Below are 13255 nucleotides of genomic sequence, written 5' to 3'. Positions count from 1 at the left end.
TGAAAGGTACTGCGGTCTTGGTGTCTCCCTTTAAAGCATTATGTCAAATACATTCTCCATTTAAATGATAATATTAAAGCAACTGGCAATTTTAATCAGGCCCAGGGCTATATTCCTGATTGCAAGGAGTTGAAGTTCTCTTGCTTTGAACAGGGCAGGCTGGCATTTGGAATGGGAAAGTGTCTGCAATTTTTTTTTAAAAGAATTTTGTATTGGTGCCATCCTACACCCCTCATGCACACAATCCCCTACAAGGAAATACCCTTCTACAGGGTTCTCCTAATTTGGATCTGATTATTTTGACAAATATGTGCTGCATTTTTTCTCCCATTATCCTTTGGAGGCTGTTACATCCATTTACTGGAGCTAGAAACACGTGCATGGCTTTTTTTTCCTGCCACTCAGAGGATGGGAAACCTCCAGGAATGCTGTTTTCTGGCAGAAACAGTAAAAACCTAAAATGATAGTCCTGTAAAACTTCCAAATCTTCAAATCTTTGTGACAACTTTTACAGAGTGCAACAGTAACTACGAGATTTATTACAAAATGGAGTTTACTAGTTACAGCTGGGCAACATGTTCAAAAATATGGTGATTTATGCAACGTCGCCAAGAGCCAAACAGCATTTATGTAGCGCCTTTCACAACATCAGAACGTCCCAAAGCGCTTTACAGCCAATTAAGTACTTTTGAAGTGTAGTCACTATTGTAATATAGGAAATGAGGCAGCCAATTTGTGGCACATCAAGGTCCCACAAACAACAATGTGATAATGACCAGACAATCTGTTTTAGTGATGTAGGTTGAGGGATAAATATTGGCCAGGACACCAGGGATAACTCCCTCGCGCTTCTTCAAAATATGGGATTTTTTACGTCCACCTGATTCACTTTCCATTTAATTACTTTGAAGGTTTTCCAGCTTTCCTCCCTGCACTGGTTAAGAGCACAGTGATCCCGTCTGTACTGGGTGTTCTTTATTTTCTGAGCAGCCTATTGTAAATACGGATATGGGAAAAACTGCCAGCGAAAACCAAATGCAAAATGCCATCAGAATTCTTCAGTGTGCACTGCCCACAATGCACAGAGCATGGTTTTAAAAAATACATTTTAAAAACTAGGCAGTTTTACAGGGGAACATCCAATCAGTAAATGGCAGAGGGGAATAAACTGATAGCAGGCAGCAACACCCGTTGCAGGGGATGGGAGCAGGCCGCATTGCCTGTGTCCTGTAATGCCCAGAATGTAGGGGTTGGGAGCAGACCACATTGCGGGTGTCTTGTAATGCCAAGAATGTAGGGGATGGGAGCAGACCGCATTGCGTGTGTCTTGTAATGCCCAGCATGCAGGGGATGGGATAGACCGCATTGCCTGTGTCCTGTAATCCCCAGAATGTAGCGGATGGGGCAGACCGCATTGCCTGTGTCCTGTAATCCCCAGAATGCAGGGGATAAGAGCTGAGCAGGGCAGGCGTGTCTGAAGCACCCTGAACTATATTAATGATAGTCCCTGGGGTTTAGGACAGCGTCTGTGTCCTTGTCCGTGGGCGCACAGGAGTCCCCCTTTGCCGCACTGCCGCAAGCAGAAATGGGACCCTGGAATTTTGGAAATTTAGATCCTAAAATAATTGGGGATGGAGTTGGAAGTAGGGAATAATAAACATAGAGGGAGCGATTTTCTGACTTCACACGCCTGGCAGGGAGCCTTGCCCTGGTAGGAATGCACATCAGAAATTGGGGCATGCAGTGCACAATTTTTCAACCATTATTTTAAATTTAAGTGGATGGAAAATCATATGCAATGCACGCACACATTTTTGATACTCATTTTCAACGAACAAGGTTTCAAGCCGGGAGCGCAAAGTCAGAAATTTAGCCAAAGGGTTTTTATTTGTGACCCATGTAGAAATACCCCCTTTTCAGCTAATGTTACCCAGATGCAATCTAAATCACTATAGGTTATAGAGCATTCTCACTTATGTTGAGAAGTTTGAGAATGCTCAGCCTTAATTACTGTAGTATTCTTTCAATCTGCAGTGGCAGTGAACTGAATTCTTAGGAGACTCAAGCTAAAGGCTAGTAAAGTGGTTTTGGAGAATTCCAACTCACTCTAATTACTGGCGGGAGTTCCATACAAAATCCCAATTTGCCTCAAGCATATCTCAGGATAACAAGATGTGATTGAGAGACACTTTAAGTCCCTTTATAATATTTAAGATTATGGGACAATCCAGCAGACCGTACTGGCCGTGTAAAGTAATTCTGAAGCTGCGTCCTGACGTTTACTCCTTCTAATCCAGTAATTACCTCTCCTTCAGGGAACTGGGCAGCTACCTGCTCCATCAGCATCAATTTCTTCTGAGTACTTGGGATACCACCTGTGGCCTGCAGGGACTGTTTGATGCTTGCCAGTTTGTTCATAGCATGTAGTTTAACTTTGTACTATGTTCTCCTGCACTGCTCGCAGATTCCCAAACATCAGCAAGATGTATATTAGTGCACTTTTAAGTATTTCTTCATCTATACAACCCTCCTCTTTGTGATTTTTTTCTTTTAGGGATAGTTAGTCAGTCAGGTGCATCAATAATGTTGGTACTGATCAGGTGAGCAGGAGGGTAGAGAATTGGGTGAGCAGGCCTTAGGCCTGGTTCCTTGCCTGATGTGTAGAGGATGCCATTTTGCAGCCAGGTTACATATTTGGTGTTGAGAGGGTGATCACCCTTTTTGGGCATTATCTACATTAAGGGTTTCAAAATAATGACAGTGTACTAGTGTCAACAGGTGCATTTACATCTGAAGCAGTCTTGCTACACCCACTCTTACCTGGCACATGTATACACAGACCAAGGTGTTCCCATCTATATAGGTCTGAGGAGATCTGCCTTTATTGACTATACTTCACTGGGAAGCAGCATGGAAATTTGCCATCTCAAGCCAGACCTTCAGACAAGTTCCAGGAGAGGGACAGCTCTGCTAGTTGCTATCACGGTGACCACTGCCTTGAACTTCTATGTTCCTGGATCCTTTCAAGTAACAGCAGATCATCCATGCCAAATTTCAGAAACAGCTGTGTACTGGTGTGTAAAACAGGTGACAGATGCTTTATGTGCCAGGATAACTCCTTTATCACACTTCCCATGGAACACAGCCAGTAGGATGAGGGAGCACTGCATGTATCCTGTGTGGTTGGTTTCTCAAAAGTGCAAGGCATTATTAATGTGGCCACACAAGTCCCAACCCACAGCCTTCATGAGCAGTAAAGGCTTTCAAACCACTAATGCAACTGGACTGTGACCATAGGCACAAAATTATTCACATGAATGTCCGCAATCACGGTGCCTTCATTTTATGGCAATCTATGGTGCCACCGATATTTGCATGGGCAAGAAAACTGGATGGATGGCTCCTCAAGGTCTAAGAGCATTGTCTTTAGCCCCGCGCATGATTCCACTGAGATAACCATGAACAAGAGCAGAACAGCATTATAATAAGGCACATGGTCAAACATGACATCGCAACGTTAATACAGTTCAGATGCTTGGACAGATCAGGAGTGCTGTTGCAGTATAGCCTTGTCAAGGCCTCAAAGGTCTTAGTAGCCTGTTGCCTACAAAGAGGCACTGCTGTAGAGCCGGTGGAATATGTGGTCCAGGCACAAGCAGAGAAGGCTACTGAGACTAAGTCTGAAGATATGATGCTGAACCCATGTTGTAGACAGGAACAGTCTTAAGACAGGATCTAATCAGTGAGAACTTTATTTAAGTATCTGTTCACCCAATACTCAAAAACAGTGATGTCCACATGTGCCTAGTAAGGTAGACCAATATACATTCCCACCATTGTCAACCACCATGGATACTAATCCATTTCCTGCTGCTATCTTATTCCGTTTCACTCCAAATGAAGTCGCAGCTGAAATAAAACCCATTTTATTCTCCCTGATATTGTGAGGTGCAAGTCTGCTCAGTGCATCTTATCCCGGGGCTTCCCCTTTGTGAAGGTATGTGGTATGTGTCTTTTATTACCTATCCTAGTGCTCCATCCAAGTGACACCACAGTAGGAGAAGGAAGTGTGTGGCTGCCTCCTGGGTGTCAGTATGTGCCTCTTGGGATGGAGGTGGTCCAGTGCTTCCTTGTGTTGGATCATGAGATGGTCCTACAACTGCTGGCACCACATCCAATACTATGGCAGCTGCCTGCTCCTGCACACTAACAGGCATGTAGTGAATCATTTGACAGGATAGCTGGGTGCCATGGATGTGGTATTGCCTTGAGAAATAGCTTAATTATCAATGGCAACTCCTACTGCTCCCACTGCTGCTGGGCATGTCCATCGACCTGTGTGGGGATAGACTGATGGAGTCACTGAAGCCTTTCCATAATGGCTCTCTCAATCTGGTCCCTGAGCATCTTGAAACTAGACAAGAGAGATTGCTATATATTGAAGCCCAAATTATCTATAGCCCCAGTCAGTTCAGTAGACACAGCTTCTGGACTTAGGGCCTCAGTCAATGGGACTCTGCTGCAGACAGCCCTGGAGTGGCCATTCTTCCCCGTGGTCTGCAATTTACCTAGGCAGTCATACATCACTGCACAGAAGCGGGTAATAGCACTCTCCCATAGTTGCCCCCAAAACTTTGCAGCACGCTTAACTCAAATGACTATAAAATGCTTGCATGAGACTTTATTTGTAGGCAGACCCACATGAAGCTCCCCTGGGTTCAGCAGCCAAAGGAGGACTCGAGCTGATTCTCCAGACAACAGGTTACAACTCCTCCACCACCACCTCCATTTGTTCATCCTCACTTGTGGTCGGTAAGTCCTTCTTGAAACTTACTACCTAAATCCACTGAGTGAATGACGTAAGGTGGTGTGAAGTACTCGGGACAAGGTGAACATTGCTGTCTGCATCTTCTCACTCTTGCCACTAGAGGAACAGAAGAAAAATACTGGCAGTGAGACACCACTTCAAATGCAAATTTCTGTGCCAGCAATTAGGTCTGGCCTGCAACAACATGAGTGTAGATGTGCATGCGTCTAAGAACTGTTTGGTGACTGTATTTACCTTTTCTATACATGTAAGGGCAGCTTTTGTTATGAGACCCCTCTCTGTAATGCTGAGTTGATGTAAGTCAGTGCAAAACCAAGAGTGAAGGTTATGGAGGAGATATGATATAATGGCCTTTTAGCTGAGCTTAAAATGTGAGACCATTGTAAGGAGGTTAGGGAAGATCTAGGGGCCAATCGCCCTTTGACCAAACTCAGCAACTGTAAGGTGAGGTCTCCCTCAGCCCTCACATCGTCATGTATGTTGTTTATCATTTTCCTACAATAAAATCTATAAAACAAAGACTCTGGCCTTGATATTAACTCCCCCATGACGAGCAGGAGTTAAAGAGTGAAATATGGGGATTGCGACTCCAACACGCCGCACATGCACCCACTGCCTTTTTTATGGCGGCGGATGTCGGGACGACCGAGTGTCTCGATGTGGAGAGGTGGGACACTTAATTAACATATTTAAATCCGGCTCCCACCGTTCAATTGGGAGCCTGATTTAAAATTTATTGTTGCTGTGCAGGTTTCCCAGGGCTTGGGAAACTCAGCAGCGAAAGGGAGACGGGAGCTGCCGGCTCCACATTGTAAGTGCCTCTTTCAGCACTTCGTGTGGGTCAGGAGGAGCAGGAATGCACACCCCTAGGCCCTCACAGAAGACTTTGGCCTTCCCCAGCCCTGATCGCTGACCTCCCCCAGGCCTGCCGATTGCTGGCCTCTCCGACCTCCCAATTGCTGGGGACAGTCCTCAAGAGTCCCCAGCTGCAGCCTCTTGCCACTGGTGCTGCCTCCCGCCCGCCGGCTAGGCTGTCCATTTGGCTGGCTGCCGGGCGGAAATGGAGCTAAGAAATGTTAGGGAGGTCCTGCTGTTAAGTTCAGCAGGACCTCCGTGTCTCCGCAGCCTTGCCGTGTTTTTCGGTCGTTTTCGGGGCCTCTGCGATCAGAACTTTGATTCCTGCCACAGAGATAACAGTTTCAAGCTGGTCTCTCTAACAGTATGAATCAACAATAAACTTAGTTTAGAGAACTGCATCCGCAGGCAACATTCAAATGCCAGATTGTCCTAATAGGGATATGTAATAAAGATCGTCTGTAAACATTTCGAACTGAGGTCATGTCACAAATGCCCAATTTGAACTACTCTCGTTCATGATTATCTTTTGTTTCTGACTACTTAGCCAAATTGTTATTCACGTTATAACATTTTCCTTTACCCAAAGAGCTTTCAAAAGTCTCTCATAAGGCACTTTGTTAAATATCTTCAGAAAACCTCGAAACACAACAGCCACCAAATCACCATTGCGCACCAAATCTGTTACATCCTCAATACATTTGTTAGACATGACCTGGCTTTCATACAGCCATTTTGGCTTGGAGTTCTGCCTGTACTCTTGTTAAATGCTGTTGAATTGCTTCCTTTATAACAGACTCCAATATATTTCCTGCTGCAGATATCAAGCTGACAGGCCAATAATTCCCTCGATGAAGCTCCTGACCTTTTTTTAAAATTGGAACATGAGCTGTTTTCCAATCATCTGGTCCTGCCCATGTTTCTAATGACCTATAAAACATTTCAGCCACAACTCTCCCCAATTTTCCCCTTATTTCCTTAAGTATTTTGGATGCATTCCATGTGGTCCTGTTTCCTGATGAATATTCTTATTTTTTTTATTGGCAGCTCATCACTGACCTCTGCTTTCTCCAGGAGATTCGATGCACCTCTTACTTGCCTAACAATCAGAGAGGAAGTACATAATTTTCAGCAATAATGTTCTAAAAAATAAATTAAACCTTCATATTTGTTCTTCTCTATCCCCTTTCTTTTTGTCAAGGGGGCTCCGTGTGTTTTTTCTAAAAACACTTTGCCTCCTACATCCAAAAATCTATTTTTTTCCCTTATGTGTTCATCACAATTTACATTCTCAATTTTTGATTTTCATCCTAGATCATCTATTTGAACAGTTTAAAACATTGTTTTACATATTTTTTCAATCTATAATCTTTTCTCCTTCCATAAATCTTTTTAAAATTTGCATTTTTACCTTATGTTGTGTTTAACTTCCTAATTGAACATTCCACTTCTCTATAGCTAAGGCTGTACTTTTTGCACGGGTCGTATGGAGTCCTTGAAGTCTGGAGATCTTGCTGAAATAAATCACTGTCTCCTAAAATCAATGTAAAACATTATAAACTTCACTGATTTATTTAACGGGAAGTGAGGGTGACTCATGGGGAACCAGAGGAATGGTTCTCTGCCTGATTTGCTGCTCTTTCCCGCCCCAGATTCACCCAAAAGTGGGTGGATTTCCAATGAAAATCTGGGCTTGTTGTCAACTATTTAATTTTATTAGGAAAATGTTATCACAGACACTCTTTTAATGCAACATTTTGCAATTAATCTAACCCTGGCAGTTAGTATGTCTTGCGCAGAATACATTTACTAAGACTACAAAGGGCCAAAGTTCTGCATGTACGTATGTCAGAAATTTTTGGGTCTGTTTAAATTGAAGGAAAATTGTGGGCAGAGCACCAGCAAGTTCCCAATGTGCGTTCCCAGCGGGCGAGGTTCCACAACGGGAGTGCACGTTCAGGAAACTGTCCCCAAGTCTTGTGGATAAGTTAACTTTCAATATAAATACTAGGGAATTTCCCACAGCATTGCTCATATTAAATCAGAGCCTACGTTATTTCATAAAGGACAGGTGCTTTGTAAATAAAATGCACAATGTATAATACAGTTAATCATCTGTGGCATTCTTCAGGGGCAAATGTTAGAAAACATTGTATCATTCTTTGCCTGATACTGACTCTATAGTTGTCTCCCATTTTCTAATTCTTTCCATCTTTGCCTTTCATACTTTCTGTCACCCTCTTTCGCTCTCTTCCTCTGTTTGCTTCTATATATTTTCATTGCTATCTATGTATCTGTAGGTTCATCTCTCATTCTTTCTCCATTGTGAAAGTCTCTCTTTGTCTCCTCCTTTCTGAATGTCTTTCAGACAATTTCACTCTTTTTATATGGCTGGTAATCTCATACTTGCTCACTATACATCTATATCATTTTTTCTATGTTTTGTACTCTCTCTTATTATCCTCTCACGGAGATCTGGAGCCAGATTTGCGGCCCCAACCTCTGATAGTTACAGAAATCATACCAGGGCTAAAAGGGTTAAATTATGAGGACAGATTGCATAGGTTCGGCTTGTTTTCCCTTGAGTATAGAAGATTAAAGGATGATTTAATTGAGGTGTTTAAGATGATTAAAGGATTTGATAGGGTAGATAGAGAAAAACTGTTTCCTCTGGTGGGAGAGTCTAGAACAAGAAACCTTGGAGCGAGGCCATACAGGGTAATGTCAGGAAGTACTTCTTCACACAAAGAGGAGTGGAAATCTGCAGCTCTTTCCCATAAAGCTGTTGAGGCTGGGGATCAATTGAAAATTTCAAAATTGAGATTGATAGATTTTTGATAGGCAAGGGTTAAGGAACCAACGTGGGTAGATGGAGTTAAGATACAGATTAGCCATGATCTCATTGAATGTTGGAACAGGCTAGAGGGGCTAAATGGCCTACTCCTGTTCCTAGAAATGATCGTTTCTCTCTGTCTCTGGTATTTGGTCTGGAATTTATGTATGCTGTCTTGTTGAATTTATGTAAGGGGGTTCAGGGCCTGTGTTGGGAGATAGTGGGAAGTTTGAGCCTGAGGTTAGGTTAGGGATTTTTGTTGCATTATGCTATCTTGTATTTAGCATTAATTACTGTTACTGTGCTGTAGCTTTGGCTGTTTTATATATTATTGTTGATGCTGTGTTTGTATTTTTTACAGTTATTATATATTGATATTTTTGTAGGATACAGTTTTACTTGTATTTATTATTGCTGTGGATACCTTGCATTTTGATTGCTTTGCCATTCAGGACCTAGGGTGGGTCTGCTTGGGTCTAGTAATTGGGAAGCTAAGAGGAATAAGAGGGCTGGAAGCCAGGAGGCAGCAAGGTTGCTGCTAAATTAAATAAAGTCAAGAGCTCATGCACATTGTAGCTTGCTTTCTTGTGACTATAGAGTAATTTAAAAAAAACATTGTAATTTAGTTAATGCCGTCACACGAGCAGTTACAATCTCCATTATAGCTACTCAGAATGTCCCAAAAAAACTCACCAAACACTTCTTGTCTTCACTACAACTGAGCCTTTATTTATCTTTGCCATGGAGAGTTCAGAGATAAAGCCGAGCTACACGAATGCCTAACTTTATTTATATATCGCAGCAATGGAGAACGAGATTTTGCCAGGCAGAAAAATGGCACAGGCTGCAAACAAAGCATGCTCAAGAACTCAGGAAATTTTACTAGGAAAGCCCAATGCAACCACTAGGAACCAAGTAGCACTTCCAAGCCCCAAGTCACTGAGATGGGGACAGGCCTGTGTGGAGGAAAGTTTTTATAGAGATTTCTAAGATAAAACTTAATGATATATTTGAGAATTATTAATTTTATGTATCATGTTATAAATTTAATTTATAGATGTATGTAACTAATGTGGTGAAAGCTATATGGCACTGAAATAAGTTGGAACAAATTATTTTACGCAATCTGATTGGTTGGTTTTGTAGCGCTCTCTCATTTGTGAATGCTTGCTTTGAAAAAAAATGATTGCTTGGTTTTCTGCTAGCTATTTGTTTTCTGCTGGCTATTTGTTCTCAATGCACAATGTACAACCTGTGGAGTGAATGGAACTGCTTTTGATTCATTCTCATTTAGTCAACAGCTATCTGAATGGTAACTTAGCATTTAATGACTATTTGAGCTAATCATGATTTGTTTTGTTCTACGAACGTGACTCCTTTAAGTTGTGTTGCTTTGAGGTATGATGGTTTTGATGTGCGATGCTTTTGAGATGCCACCCTATGAGGTGCCACACTTCGAGGTATGATCCTTTAAGGTGTCATCTTTGTGAAAGGTGTGATGCAATGTATGCATGCTAAATTTAGAAGTTTTCATTATATAGATATAACATTTTTGTGACCAGTTATCACTTGGAAAAAATGAAGTGCTTAATCATATCCTTGATCACTGATATTTGCAATGTTGGATACTTGTTTACTGAATTAAGTCTTATTTGGTGTGTTTGATTGTAGCTGAGTTGAAGTTTGTACTAAACATTAAATTCAGTACACATTTTATTAAATGTATGAGAGGGAGGCAAAGTTTTCCTCCATCTTGTAGTGAATGTTACAGAGGCACCCTCTCCTCCCCAGCAGAATGGCATAGCTATGGCTGTGCCCATTACGTATCCTTGTGAGGGATCAAAAAATGAAATGAGTATTACCATGTATCACTATATAGTAGTAACAAGGAAATAAGAAGTGATTTTGTGATCTTTCTCCCTTCATTCTATAAGAGGCAGAAGAGGCACTATAGTGGCACCACACAATGTGCTGTGGGAGTGCTCTTCATACTGGCTATAGCCAATGTGAATCACCAGAAAGGCAAGCAAAAAGAAAAAAATGCAAATGCTGGAAATATGAAACAAAAACATAAAATGTTGGAAATACACAGATTTGTATTTATAAAGAGAAAAGACAAGACAATATTCCAGTAATATTATTAGGCTAACCAATAAGGACATTCCTCTGTGCCCATCCAATCAGTCTCAGCACAGCCTTCGTCATAACTGAAAACTGGAATATCAGCAAACCCCTTAGTGGGTTTGGAAAAGAGAAGGAAGAAGAAAAAGGAAAAAAAAAGCTTGCTTGTCCAATCTTTTCTTCTTCATTTCCTGTCAGTATTTACATCTGTGCCAGAGTGTCAGGAAGATAGATAAGGAATAAGCAAACACATTTAATTAAAAATTCTGCTCCCCTATCCCAATTACAGCACAACACCAGTAAAACACCACTAAAGGATGATTCTGACACTTAAAACTGAATTTGTTTCCTTGGCAAAAAAAAGATTCAGACTCTGAGCACAGTACAGGAGGATAGAAGCACAACATTAATAAGCCTCAAGTGAGACTAGAATTTAGAATATTTTCCCCACAAAGTAATAAATGGTTGGAACTGACTCCTAAGCAAAGGCAAATAACACCTTTAATAAGAACTGGATAAAAATCAGATTGGGAATTCAGGTTGTAGTCACATGGTATGTGGAGCATGATGGTTCTGGTGCGGCTGGGACCATGGAAATTTCATATCAAGGAAATACCCAGTCAATGTAGAATGATGTAGCTTATATGGTTAGGTAGGTATTCTGGAGATAACCTTCGGGGGTAGTGAGAAATCTTAGAGTTGTCCCTCAGGAGATTGCATAAATTGGGTGGAATTCATTATACAGCAAATTATAATTAGTTTAATGAATGAACTAACTTAATGCTTGCCCTTATAAACTTGAATTCACACTCCAATGGATGAAGTTTATTTTGCTTGTGACATGCTATGTTAGTATAACACAAAATGGAATATATTAAGTCACTTCCTGTGTCACACTTGCTTCCTGTAATACTTTCCCCATCGCACTTTATTGATAATACCCTTACTGTTATGTAACACCTATCCCCTGACTCGCAATACCATGATATCATTAATACCAAGAAGTATATATACGTACCTACTGTGAAACTAATGTCATTAGGCCAACCAGTAAGAACAGTTCACTGCACCCATCCAATCAATCTCAGCACAGATATGGTACTGTGAGATGGTGGAAGCATATTTCATTGCCTGGAGCAGCCCTGGAAATGGTTATGATGTGATTGATCACACAGTGCTGCTTCCAGTTATCAGCAGTAATTAATTGAGTGCCTGTGTAATAAATGAATCACTGACCGCTGCAAATAACTTCACACTAACTTTACTTTTAACAGTTCCCCAAACTCAATCACAATGTGATTTAATCAAATTGAGTCAATATGCTTATTGTTTTAGGTTTGCAGTACTCATCATTTAATTCTGGATAAAGAGGTGGGATGAATACCTTTTGTTGATTTCAGTTGCATGGAACATGAATTCCACAATGAACTGCAGAAGTTGCAGAATTATTAATCTACTTTTCTTCAAAAAATCTTGAAGCGGATAAAACACTCTGGCTATGGTCTGGGAAAACTGCACAGCAGTTCCTGGAGAACGGGGTGGTTCAGTGAGGAGCAGAGACACAATATCCCTTCCACTTGGATTGCTTAGCAGTGCCGCACATAACAGTGACTACACTTCAAAAGTAATTCATCGGCTGTGAAGCGCTTTGGGACGTCTTGAGGACATGAAAGCCGCTACTATAAATGCAAGTTCTTTCTTACAATACTCGTATTCCTGAAAGGGGCAGTCTGGTATTCTTTGGATCTAAACATCTGGGATGCTAAACGAGCTTGGAAATACAGCAAAGGAGAAAGTTATTGCAGCTGCTATTAATGCAGTTTAGTTTTAGTAATTAATATGATTATTTAATTTGCATTTCCTGCTTTCCCAACAGCAACACGTACATCCAACACTCACAAACCCTTTAATACATTGACGTCAACATCTGTGTTCCCTGCTGCAAACAGAAGTGGGATCTAGTTTTAATTTATAGATCAGTGAGTCCAAAAAAAACAGCAGTAGGCTCTGAAATTCTGGGGTTCCTGCACCATCATCAGAAATGTGGTGCAGCGGGGCTTCAGTCTGCCTGTAATCCTAAATCTCAGGGATAGACACCTGTAAAGGCAGAACCGAGGTGCCCGTCCCAACTTCCGGTAGGAAAATCAGAATGGCACCCGGCCACTCCGATGGCAGGTCCTGCAGGCCCTTAATGTGCTCAACATAGATTTAGTAAAAGGTATTTCATCGTCAAAGGGGAGCAAAGTATGTGCAAGATCAATTGTGCGGTCTTGGGGCCTTTACAAGGCTCACAATGGAACTCATCTACGTCTCAACTGGCGAGAACTGTTGGGCTTAACCAGGGCAAAATGAGCAGAATCCTTGGGGCAGCCCAGGAACTCCCCCAGAAGGCCCCAAGATGTAGGAGGGGGCCAGGCAGAACACTGCAATTTGCACCAGAATTTAAACGAGGTGGAAACCTGGTGGATCCCGATTCCGCTCTAGATTCTAGCTCCATGACGGGCAATATGCCTCCCTCTCCGACCATTGGAATTTCAGCTCCATTGTGTTCATTGCATCCCGCATTTGAACATACTGCTAAACATTCTATTTCACTATCAAGTTGAGAAAGTGGAAGT

General features: G+C 41.7%; 1 long non-coding RNA gene across 1 annotated transcript; it reads right to left on the bottom strand.

The window, feature by feature from the left end:
* Window positions 1–3734: 3734 nt before the first annotated feature.
* On the bottom strand, window positions 3735–7241 carry LOC137304615 (uncharacterized). Its single transcript, XR_010958595.1, has 2 exons — window positions 7095–7241; window positions 3735–4924 (listed from the first exon to the last, which is right to left on the bottom strand). It is a non-coding gene; the product is annotated as an uncharacterized lncRNA (long non-coding RNA).
* Between the last annotated feature and the right edge of the window lie 6014 nt (window positions 7242–13255).

This window comes from Heptranchias perlo, chromosome 38 (assembly GCF_035084215.1).
Source record: "Heptranchias perlo isolate sHepPer1 chromosome 38, sHepPer1.hap1, whole genome shotgun sequence".
Lineage (NCBI taxonomy): Eukaryota > Metazoa > Chordata > Chondrichthyes > Hexanchiformes > Hexanchidae > Heptranchias > Heptranchias perlo.
This window is presented reverse-complemented; position numbering and strand designations above follow the sequence as displayed.